The 11558-nt window shown below is 40.0% G+C and overlaps 2 pseudogenes; both read right to left on the bottom strand.

The window, feature by feature from the left end:
- Positions 1-3677: 3677 nt before the first annotated feature.
- On the bottom strand, positions 3678-8360 carry LOC147967604 (SNF2 domain-containing protein CLASSY 3-like; annotated as a pseudogene).
- A 2483-nt stretch (positions 8361-10843) lies between these two features.
- LOC125506644 (SNF2 domain-containing protein CLASSY 3-like) lies at positions 10844-11334 on the bottom strand (annotated as a pseudogene).
- Between the last annotated feature and the right edge of the window lie 224 nt (positions 11335-11558).

Here is an 11558-nt window from a genome sequence, read left to right as displayed (position 1 = left end):
AGCCGACAGAGCTCAATCATTTCTCTTTGGTAAAACTCCTAGTGCACTATTTGAATGAAAAATATCTTCTTCCAAATTTTACCAATCCTGAAAAAAGCCAGCCCTTGGTGCTTGTATGATGGCGGATGTCCTGGCAGCCGATCAAGAACGCCTGTTGTCTGAGCCTTTAGATAATAGAGAATAGCAATGCCCAGTGGGAGCTTGAGGGATGACGACTCACAAGACCACTCAACAGGCAGGCGCTGTTGAATAGGGAACAACATAGGCAAGCTAGAGTATAGGGAGGTACAATATGCATGTAAAGAAGACGGTTCTACATGTTGTTAATCCCGCTGTTGAGACCTTGAAACACAATCTGAAATATATTTTTCCCGGAAAGCAGTTACCTGGAATGAAGCCCTTTATTAAAATATTTGCGGTTCTTATGAGACAATTCGTGACATGCTTTTTCCTTGACACAACAAAATTACTTTTCTTAGAACTATGATGTAAACTAGGAGGAAAAGCGGGTGCAGATCACATTCAGGTGCTGTGAAAAATAGTGGTCAAGTTATTTAACATAGCATTTATTGAGGCTCTTGGAGCTAGAATTATTTCAGAGTAATATTGAGGTAGACATTTGAATTATGCACGCTTCATTTTGTTAACACTTTTTTGCAATTGCTTTGTGGTAGGGAAAGATTCCTAGAAGCCATGATTCCTTGATAATTTCGACAACACTATCTTGAATAGCTTAGTTAATTAAAATGTATTCATGTAAGATAATCCTGGGAGGTTGTGGGATTGAAGAAACGAGATATAATTTTGTCTCTTTTTCAAGGAAGACAGTTGGTTAATTGAATGTATCTTAATATGGTATCAGATCTGAGGTATCGGTTTCGAGTCTCGGTCCCTGCATTTTCCTCAACTTCATTTGCATAGATGTGGCACTAGAGTTATTTTCACTGACCGAGCAGCGGTCTATGATACATTATCATCACTGTCCGGTCGGCCAGCCTGTGTGTGACAATGATGACATCACCGACCCAGAAGCACCGACGGGCTGCTAGCGCGTCAGTGATGATACATTTTTTTGCCGGTGAGTGTTATGTGGCCTTCTAGTAGTGTCTCTTCCCCACAACGTTCTCTTCACACTCCCTACACCATAAATTAGTGCCACCATCCCCACATTAAAACAACAATGCTATTAGAAGGACACTCCAGCCGACTCCTGAAATCATGCCCGCTGCAGCAATGCCAGTGCCCCTGGACCGGTCAATGTTGGAGACACCAACCCCGTGTAAGGGATGCATGTGCTGCTGGTGGAGAACGCCGTGTTGTTGCAGAAACGAAGCAGGTGCTGACCAGTAATGAAGCAAACTTCAAGATCACAGGATTGCATTGTTCCATGGCCATGGTTATGTTCACCAAATCTCTTCATCGTGCAAATGGTGTATTAGAGGACCATACAGTAACAGTGGCCTTGCCCTATGATGTGATATTCATAGACTGCCAGGTAAATTTGTCCAGCAACAACATTCCAAGCATCCGTCCAATCTTAATTTCCTTTTAGGCTTTGCAAAAAAGATAAAAACTGATGTTGTTCATTCTCCGGTCAAATGACAAATCCAATAGAAAAGAGAAAAACCGCATAGATAAATGTTTTGTGCTGTGCCAAGGGAAAAAATGTCTTCCAACTTCCACTTGACGATAAACTTACGATAAATAGACGTTAGTGGCATATGAGTACCCGGTGAAAACATTCAGTAATATGTTAGGGAGTCAAAAAAATTGAGTGACATATGGGATGGCCAAAGTGTCTATGATGTATATGGAATCTACTCATTTTAAAAAGCACGGTTCATTTTAGCGAATAATGGGACTTGCACCTTTTCACCCAGTTGCAATTGCGGAAAAGTGGAAATTAGATTTTCGTTGAAATGATGCCCGGCATTTTCTTCAGGTTGCGTGCATGAGTGTGGTCTGTTGTTTGGGTAATCGTCTTCTGTCTTGTCGCAGATTATGACACACATCACATAGCCAGGCTCTGGTCACCTCCTATGGATCATCATAGATTGAAGTGTTGCAATTTTTGATGGAAATAAATGCAAAAAGTGTGGTGCACACATGATGTACGTTAAAGAGTGGACTGATGGCTTCTCAAAAATAAGAATAAATACTGGATTGAAGGAATCTTTTTTCAGAATACATGATATACATATATCAAGACTTTCCACTAGACCCTCTCATCCCTATGCTAACCGGCATGTTTGGTCCTTAGGTTGGACAGTGGTACATATGTGAATTTGCAAATAATTGAAGATCGATTGTAACTAACATAAGCGAGAACATTGGACTTCTTATGATATTCGATTAGATCAAAGAACATATACATCTATAAATCATGTATACATAATCAAAATAGTTTGTATCCAGTGTTAACAGAAAGTCAAAATCATCACACAATAAAGCATACCAAAGATTACATCAAATCGATCACAACTAAGTGATACAATTGAGAAACTAGAGAGAGAAGATGCCACATAGCTAGTGTTATGGACCATAATCCATACTAGTGGTTGGGGCGCACCCCTGGGTTAGCCTCCTGAGAGGAAGGTTAGGCGCTGCTAGGTAGGAGGCAACCCTTTCACCTAATTTTTCCGCGTTCTGTTTAGCACATGCATAATTAAAGGATTGGGATGATGTGGCGTAAAAACTAAGAGAAAGGAATTCAGCAAGGGATGTTAGGAGAATAACGTATACTTGAAAGATTTGATGAGCGTAATATATTGGAGCTTAATCTATATACTTCCGAATTAACTCCCATGTCTTGTTCTCACAAATTTGTAAGGCCTCTTTTGGTTCATAGGATAGGATTATCGTAGGAATAGGAATTTTGTAGGAAATGAGATGTCATGGATTTCAAATCCTATGAGTAGGAATAGGAAACGAGATGTCATTTGGTTGACACCAAAGGAATTTTTCTATTGAGTCTAGGCTCATTTTTATTTTCCTATGAAATGTGGAGGATAGGAAGCAATCCTATGTAGGAATACGAATCCATTCCTATGAACCAAAGGGCTCTAAAGGAAAAAATCCTATAAGAATCCTATCCTCTAGAATTCCTATGAAATTCCTCCAAAGCAAAGGAGGCCTAAACGATTACAGGAGAATATAGGATTCCTAGAAATAGATAGAGGAGACATATGTATACTGAGTCATTGCCTGACGACCAAGGCTGAGCCCCACCACCTCCTCCACCCTCATCACAATGTCCAGCTTATCTCCTCCTAGTCCGAATCCTTCGTGGAATCACATTACTACAACGATGCCATCTCCACCGCCCTCTTTCTTGGCCTGATAGAGAGAGTCATTGGCAAGCCAAAGGGGTTATGAACGGGTAGTCATGGTGCAGTAGCACGGTCAGGAAGCCGTAATCGGATGGCACGGCCAGATCATTTGGACGGCTCCAGCAGGGAGGCGAACCACATATACGATCTCAATTTGGAATTTCTATTTTCAATACCTTGAAAATAATTTACTTCTTTTGTTGAAGAATCCATAAATTCAGAATTTCATGGAACGCCTGCTTGTCCAGTAATGATATAATAGGATAAGTACCACAAGCAAATATGGAAATTGCAACCTTCTGATCTTAGAAGCTTCCACTTACCAAAGATATATAAGTTCTATTGTCACTACAATGGGAGAATATTCACAAAAATCTCTTTCAGATTTTCATCTTCCATAATTTGTTCCAAAATCCTGTCATTGGAAATAGATTCTGATGACGTGTTGCGCTCCGCAGGCTGTTCCTCAATTGAAAACAACAATTTGGACATTTGGTCTTTCATAGCTTATATATCATATTTGCCCTTCTCTTGTGTTCACTAGTAGAAAAAGGAGGCTTTGGTCCAGGCCGGGTAAGCCCATTAGTCCCGGTTCAGTCCAGAACCGGGACCAATGGGTGCATTTATCCCAGTTCGTGCGGCTAAGGCATTAGTCCCGGTTCACCTGGTCCCTTTAGTCCCGGTTCGTGCCACGAACCGGGACTAAATGGTGCGATGCCCATTAGTCCCGGTTGGTGGCACCAACCGGGACTAAAGGTTAGACCTTTAGTCCCGGTTGGTGCCACCAACCGGGACTAATGGGCTTTGAGGCATTAGTACCGGTTCATGGCATGAACCGGTACTAAAGGTCCATTTTCAAACTCCCCCCCCCCTCGTGGACTACCTTTTCAGTTTTAGGAAAAACAAAAGAAAATGATGGAAATGTCAAAAAAATAAAATAAAATAAGTTTCCCAGGTGATATGTGGTCTAGTTGTTGGGAAAATTTACAAATATGAATTTCGACTTTATTTACAAAATCTCTCTGGAATTTGTAAAATGGGCATAACTTTTGCATACGAACTCGGATTAAAAAGTTTTTTATATGAAAATCATCTACTCGAAAAGTTACATCCGATGGAGACCGCCTACGGCCTGTTTGCAAATTTGTAGAATCCTCAAATTCCAAAAGGAAAAAAATGTATGCTCAAATTTCAGTTTTTTTAAATTTTCATTAAATCTGGTCAAACTATGGTCAAACTACTTATTCAAGAAGTATTAGTGTTACTAAATAATTATTCAAGAATATTAGTGTTATTAAATAATTATTTCAGTTTTTTGAATTTTGGTCAAATCTGGTCAAACTATGGTCAAACAATGGTCAAACTACTTATTCAAGAAATATTAGTGTTACTAAAAAATTATTGTTTTTAGAACAATAGTTTGAAACTCAAACAATGAAATGTGTGACTTCATGCTCAAGCTAAACTCCTGAGGGTTAATAGGATTGACATCTTATTATTGTGAGGAAAACAACGAGTGCAGACTTGGATACGAGGGAGAATAGAACCCGGAAGTTAAGCGTGCTCAGGCTGGGGGAGTGGGAGGATGGGTGACCGTCCGGGAAGTTAGATGATTTAGAATGATGAGGGGTGATTAGAGATTAAATTGAGCAGTGATGAGGGGTGATTAGAGATTAGAGGTTAAAATAATTCAGAAATTTGAAAATAAAAAAAATTTAAAAAAATTTAAAAAAAAATCAGAAAATTTCCTTTAGTACCAGTTGGTGTTACCAACCGGGACTAAAGGTGGACCGGCCACGTGGAGGGTCTTTAGTCCCGGTTCTGGTTTGAACCGGGACTAAAGGGTCAGGGCATTAGTAACGACCCTTTAGTCCCGGTTCAAGAACCGGGACTAAAGGCCCTTATGAACCGGGACTAAACGCCCTTTTTCTACTAGTGGTTCCTTCTACGATTAGATTGTATGTATGGACAATCTTTTGCTGACCAATTCGATATGCACATCCAATCGCCCTCCTTTGGGCGGAATGGTTCCACACAACCTCGAGGAGCACCACACGCGACGCTCCAAAGAGGGTGGTACCTTCTCCACACACCTTGGTCGATGCAAGCATCACCTTGGCCTCGCTCTCGATATCATTGAAGTCCACCATCAAGGCCTTGCGGGTTTTAAGAGAGACGTTTCCACTCATATACAGGATCTCGTTGCATTTAGTCCAGTTGAACTCTTTCCTCAGCTGTTCCATGATCAAGTCCAATGGTTCAAGAAACTGGCTAAACAGAAGCATCGCTCCTTTAAAGCTTCACTACTAGATTTTTGTCATTGCTGAGTGCAATATGCTAGGAAGTCAGCAATAGTATCTTTGCCGAGTTCCTACCAAAGAGGTACTCGACAAAAATTAAAACTCGGCAAACACGTACTTGCCGAGTATCGTCAACGAAACACTCGCTAAAACAACAAAACTCGGCAAACAGGGCATTGCCGAGTGCTAAACTTGGAAAAGGGGGTCTTTACTGAGTGTGCCACTCGGCAAAAGGGGGTCCTAGCTACAATGCATTGTTTTAGCTGTAGCGGTTACATACGACCTCGGATGAAGATGCCTCAAAAATTAAAGTTGTTCATTTTGATGAGATGGATAATTTTATGTTGACAACTTTTACATTTGATGCCATATTATTTACAATTTTTCCATTTAAAATTTGGTCTCAAATGACCAACACGATGACCATACTCATGCCAAATAGAGTTTTGAACTTTTCATACAAAAATATCATTTTCTATTTTGTAAGTACCAACCGGGACTAAAGGCCCTGTGTCCAATCTTAATTTGTTTTAGGCTTTGCAAAAAATGAAAAAAAACCTGATGTTGTTCACTCTCCGGTCAAATGACAAATCCAATAGAAAAGATAAAAACCACATAGATTGTTTTCTGCTGTGGTAAGGGAATCAATGTCTTCCAACTTACACTTGACAAATAAATAGAAGTTAGTGGCATATGAGTACCCAGTGAAAACATTCAGTAATATGTTAGGGAGTCAAAAAAATTGAGTGACAAATGGGATGGACAAAGTGTCTATGATGTATAAGGAATCTACTCATTTTGAAAAACACGAGTTCATTTTAGCGAATAATGCAACTTGCACCTTTTCACCCAGTTGCACTTGGGGAAAAGTGGAAATTACATTTTCATTGAAATGGTGTCCGACATTTTCTTTAGGTTGCGTGCATGAGTGTGGTCTGTTGTTTGGGTAATCGTCTTCTGTCTTGTCGCAGATGATGACACACATCTCATAGCCAGGCTCTGGTCACCTCCCATGGATCATCGTAGATTGAAGTGTTGCAATTTTTGATGGAAATAAATGCAAAAAGTGTGGTGCACACATGATGTAGGTTAAAGATTGGACTGATGGCTTCTCAAAAATAAAAATAAATATTTGATTGAAGGAATCTTTTTTCAGAATACATGATATACATATATCAAGACTTTCCACTAGACCCTCTCACCCCTATGCTAACCGACATGTTCGGTCCTTAGGTTTGAGAGTGGTACATATGTGAATTTGCAAACAATTGTAGATCGATTATAACAAATATAAGCTAGAACATTGGACTTCTTATGATATTCGATTAGATGAAAGAATATATACATCAATAAATCATGCATACATAATCAAAATAGTTTGTATCCAGTGTTAATACAAAGTCAAAATCATCACACAATAAAGCATACCAAAGATTACATCAAATTGATCACAGCCAAGTGATAAAATTGAGAAAATAGAGAGAGAAGATGCCACATAGCTAGTGTTATGGACCATAATCCATAATAGTGGTTGGGACGCACCCCTGGGTTAGCCACCTGATAGGAAGGTCAGGCGCTGCTAGGTAGGAGGCAACCCTTTCACCTATTTTTTTTTCTATTTTTGTATAGCACATGCATAATTAAAGGATTGTGAGGAGGTGGCGTACAACTAAGAGAAATGATTTCAGCATGTGATGTTAGGAGAATAACATATACTTGAAGGATTTGATGAGTGTAATATATTGAAGGTTAATCTATATACTTTAGAATTAACCTCCCATGACTTGTTCTCAAAAAATTGTAAACGATTACAGGAGAATATAGGATTCCTAGAAATATATAGAGGAGACATACGTATACTGAGTCATTGCCTGACGACCAAGGCTGAGCCCCACCACCACCTCCATCCTTGTTGCCAACGACACAGATGAGCCCCCGAACCTCATCACCACGTCATCTCCTCCCACTCCGAATTCTTCGTGCAATCTCACTACTGCAAGGATGGCATCTCCGCTGCCCTCTTTCTTGGCCTGATAGAGAGAGTCAGTGGCAAGCCAAAGGGGATACGAACGGGTAGTCATGGTGCGGTAGCACGGCCGGGAAGCCGGAATCGGATGGCACGGCGGATTATGACGCCAGCTCCAGCAGGGAGGCGTACCACATATACGATCTCAATTTATAATTTCTATTTTCAATACCTTGCAAATAATTTACTTCTTTTGTTGAAGAATCCATAAATTCAGAATTTGATGGAACGCCTGCTTGTCCCCTAATGATATAATCGGATAAGTACCACAAACAAATATGGAAATTACAACATTCTGATCTTAGAAGCTCCCTCTTACCAGAGATCTATAAGTTCTATTGTCACTATGATGGGAGAATATTCACAAAAATCTCTTTCAGATTTTCATCTTCCGTCATTTATTCCTTCTACGATTAGATTGTATATATGGACAATGTTTTGCTGACCAATTCGATATGCACGTCCAATCGTCCTCCTTTGGTCAGAAGGGTTCAACACAACCTCGAGGAGCACCACACGCGACGCTCCAAAGAGGGTGGTACCTTCTCCACACACCTTGGTCGATGCAAGCATCACCTTGGCCTCGCTCTCGATATCATTGAAGTCCACCATCAAGGCCTGGCGGGTTTTAAGAGAGACATTTCCACTCATATACATGAGCTGGTTGCGTTTAGTCCAGTTGAACTCTTTCCTCTGCTGTTCCATGATCAAGTCCAATGGTTCAAGAAACTGGCTAAACACAAGCATCACTCCTTTAAAGATTCACTACTGGAATTTTAGTCTTTGCCGAGTGCAATATGTTAGGCAGTCGGCAATAGTATCTTTGTCGAGTTCCTACCAAAGAAGTACTCGGCAATAGGTATTTCGCCGATGTTGTCAACGGAACACTCGGTGAAACAACAAAACTCAGCAAACAGGGCGTTGCCGAGTGCTAAACTCGGAAAAGGGGGTCTTTACTGAGTGTCCCACTCGGCAAAAGGGTGTCTTAGCTACAATGCATGGTTTTGGCTGTAGTGGTTTCATACGACCTCAGATGAAGATACCTCAAAAATCAAAGTTGTTCATTTTGATGAGATGGATAACTTTATGTTGAAAACTTTTACATTTGATACCACATTATTTACACTTTTTCCCATGAAAAATTTGGTCTCAAATGACCAATGCAATGACCATATTCATTCCATAGTTTGTTATAATGTGGTGAACTTTGGCATATAGGTGAATATTTCCATTACAAACAATGTTGCCAAATAGAGTTTTGAACTTTTTGTAGAAAATATAATTTTCTATTTTCTAAGTATCAACCGGGACTAAAGGCCATTTGTCTAATCTTAATTTTTTTTAGATTTTGCAAAAAAGAAAAAACTGATGTTGTTCATTCTTCGGTCAAATGACAAATCCGATAGAAAAGATAAAAACTGAATATATTGTTTTCTCCTGTGCCAAGGGAAAAAATGTCTTCCAACTTCCACTTGACGATAAACTTACGATAAATAGACGTTTGTGGCATATGAGTACCAGGTGAAAAAAATCAGTAATATGTTAGGGAGTCCAAAAAATTGAGTGACACATGGGATGGACAAAGTGTCAATGATGTATAAGGAATCTACTCATTTTGAAAAGCACGAGTTCATTTTAGCGAATAATACAACTTGCACCTTTTCACCCAGTTGCACTTTGGGGAAAAGTGGAAATTACATTTTCATTGAAATGATGTCCGACATTTTCTTCAGGTTGCGTGCATGAGTGTGGTCTGTTGTTTGTGTAATCGTCTTCTGTCTTGTCGCAGATGCTGACACACATCTCATAGCCAGGCTGTGGTCACCTCCCATGGATCATCGTAGATTGAAGTGTTGCAATTTTTGATGGAAATGAATGCAAAAAGTGTGGTGCGCACACGGTGTAGGTTAAAGAGTGGACTGATGGGTTCTCAAAAATAAAAATAAATATTGGATTGAAGGAATCTTTTTTCAGAATACATGATATACATATATCAAGACTTTCCACTAGAACCTCTCACCCCTATGCTAACCGACATGTTCGGTCCTTAGGTTGGACAGTGGTACATATGCGAATTTGGAAATAATCGTAGACCGATTATAACAAATATAAGCTAGAACATTGGACTTATTATGATATTCGATTAGATCAAAGAACATATACATCAATAAATCATGCATACATAATCAAAATAGTTTGTATCCAGTGTTAATAGAAATTCATAATCATCACACAATAAAAGCATACCAAAGATTACATCAAAATGACCACAACCAAGTGATAAGATTGAGAAAATAGAGAAAGAAGATGCCACATAGCTAGTGTTATCGACCATAATCCATACTAGTGGTTGGGACGCACCCCTGGGTTAGCCTCCTGAGTGGATGGTCAAGCGCTGCTAGGTAGGAGGCAAACCATTCACCTAATTTTTTTCTTGTTCTGTATAGCACATGCATAATTAAAGGATTAGGAGGAGGTGGCGTAAAACTAAGAAAAAGGAATTCAGCAAGTGATGTTAGGAGAATAACATATACTTGAAGGATTTGATGAGTGTAATATATTGAAACTTAATCTATATACTTTAGAATTAACCTCCCATGACTTGTTCTCACAAATTTGTAAATGATTACAGGAGAATATAGGATTCCTAGAAATAGATAGAGGAGACATACGTATACTGAGTCATTGCCTGGCGACCAAGGCTGAGCCCCACCACCACCTCCATCCTTGTTGCCAACGACACAGATGAGCCCTCAAACCTCATCACCACGTCATCTCCTCCCACTCCGAATTCTTTGTGCAATCTCACTGCTGCAAGGATGCCATCTCCGCTGCCCTCTTTCTTGGCCTGATAGAGGGAGTCAGTGGCAAGCCAAAGGGGATACGAACGGGTAGTCATGGTGCGGTAGCACGGCCAGGAAGCCAGAATCGGATGGCACGGCGGATTATGACGCCAGCTCCAGCAGGGAGGCGTACCACATATACGATCTCAATTTATAATTTCTATTTTTAATACCATGCAAATAATTTACTTCTTTTGTTGAAGAATCCATAAATTCAGAATTTGATGGAACTCCTGCTTGTCCCCTAATGATATAATCGGATAATTACCACAAACAAATATGGAAATTAGAACATTCTGATCTTAGAAGCTCCCACTTAACAGAGATCTATAAGTTCTATTGTCACTATGATGGGAGAATATTCACAAAATTCTCTTTCAAGTTTTCATCTTCTGTCATTTGTTCCAAAATCCTGTCATTTGAAATAGATTCTGATGACGTGTTGCGCTCCGCAGGTTGTTCCTCAATTGAAAACAACAATTTGGCATTTGGTCTTTCTTAGCTTATATATCATATTTGCCCTTCTCTTGTGTTCCTTCTACGATTAGATTGTATGTATGGACAATCTTTTGCTGACCAATTCGATATGCACATTCAATCACCCTCCTTTGTGCAGAAGGGTTCCACACAACCTCGAGGAGCACCACACACGACGCTCCAAAGAGGGTGGTACCTTCTCCACACACCTTGGTCGATGCAAGCATCACCTTGGCCTCGCTCTCGATATCATTGAAGTCCACCATCAAGGCCTTGCGGGTTTTAAGAGAGACGTTTCCACTCATATACAGGAGCTCATTGCATTTAATGCAGTTGAACTCCTTCCTCAGCTATTCCATGATCAAGTCCAATGGTTCAAGAAACTGGCTAAACACAAGCATCGCTCCTTTAAAGCTTCACTACTGGAATTTTCGTCATTGCTGAGTGCAATATGTTAGGCAGTCGGCAATAGTATCTTTGCCGTGTTCCTACCAAAGAGGTACTTGGAAAAAATTAAAACTTGGCAAACACGTACTTGCCGAGTATCGTCAACGAAACACTCGCTAAACCAACAAAACTCGGC

The sequence above is a fragment of the Triticum urartu genome, chromosome 5A (assembly GCF_056163025.1).
Source record: "Triticum urartu cultivar PI428250 chromosome 5A, HENAU_Tu73, whole genome shotgun sequence".
Taxonomy (NCBI): Eukaryota; Viridiplantae; Streptophyta; class Magnoliopsida; order Poales; family Poaceae; genus Triticum; species Triticum urartu.
The sequence above is the reverse complement of the archived record's forward strand: the minus strand, read 5'-3'. Positions and strand labels throughout refer to the sequence as shown.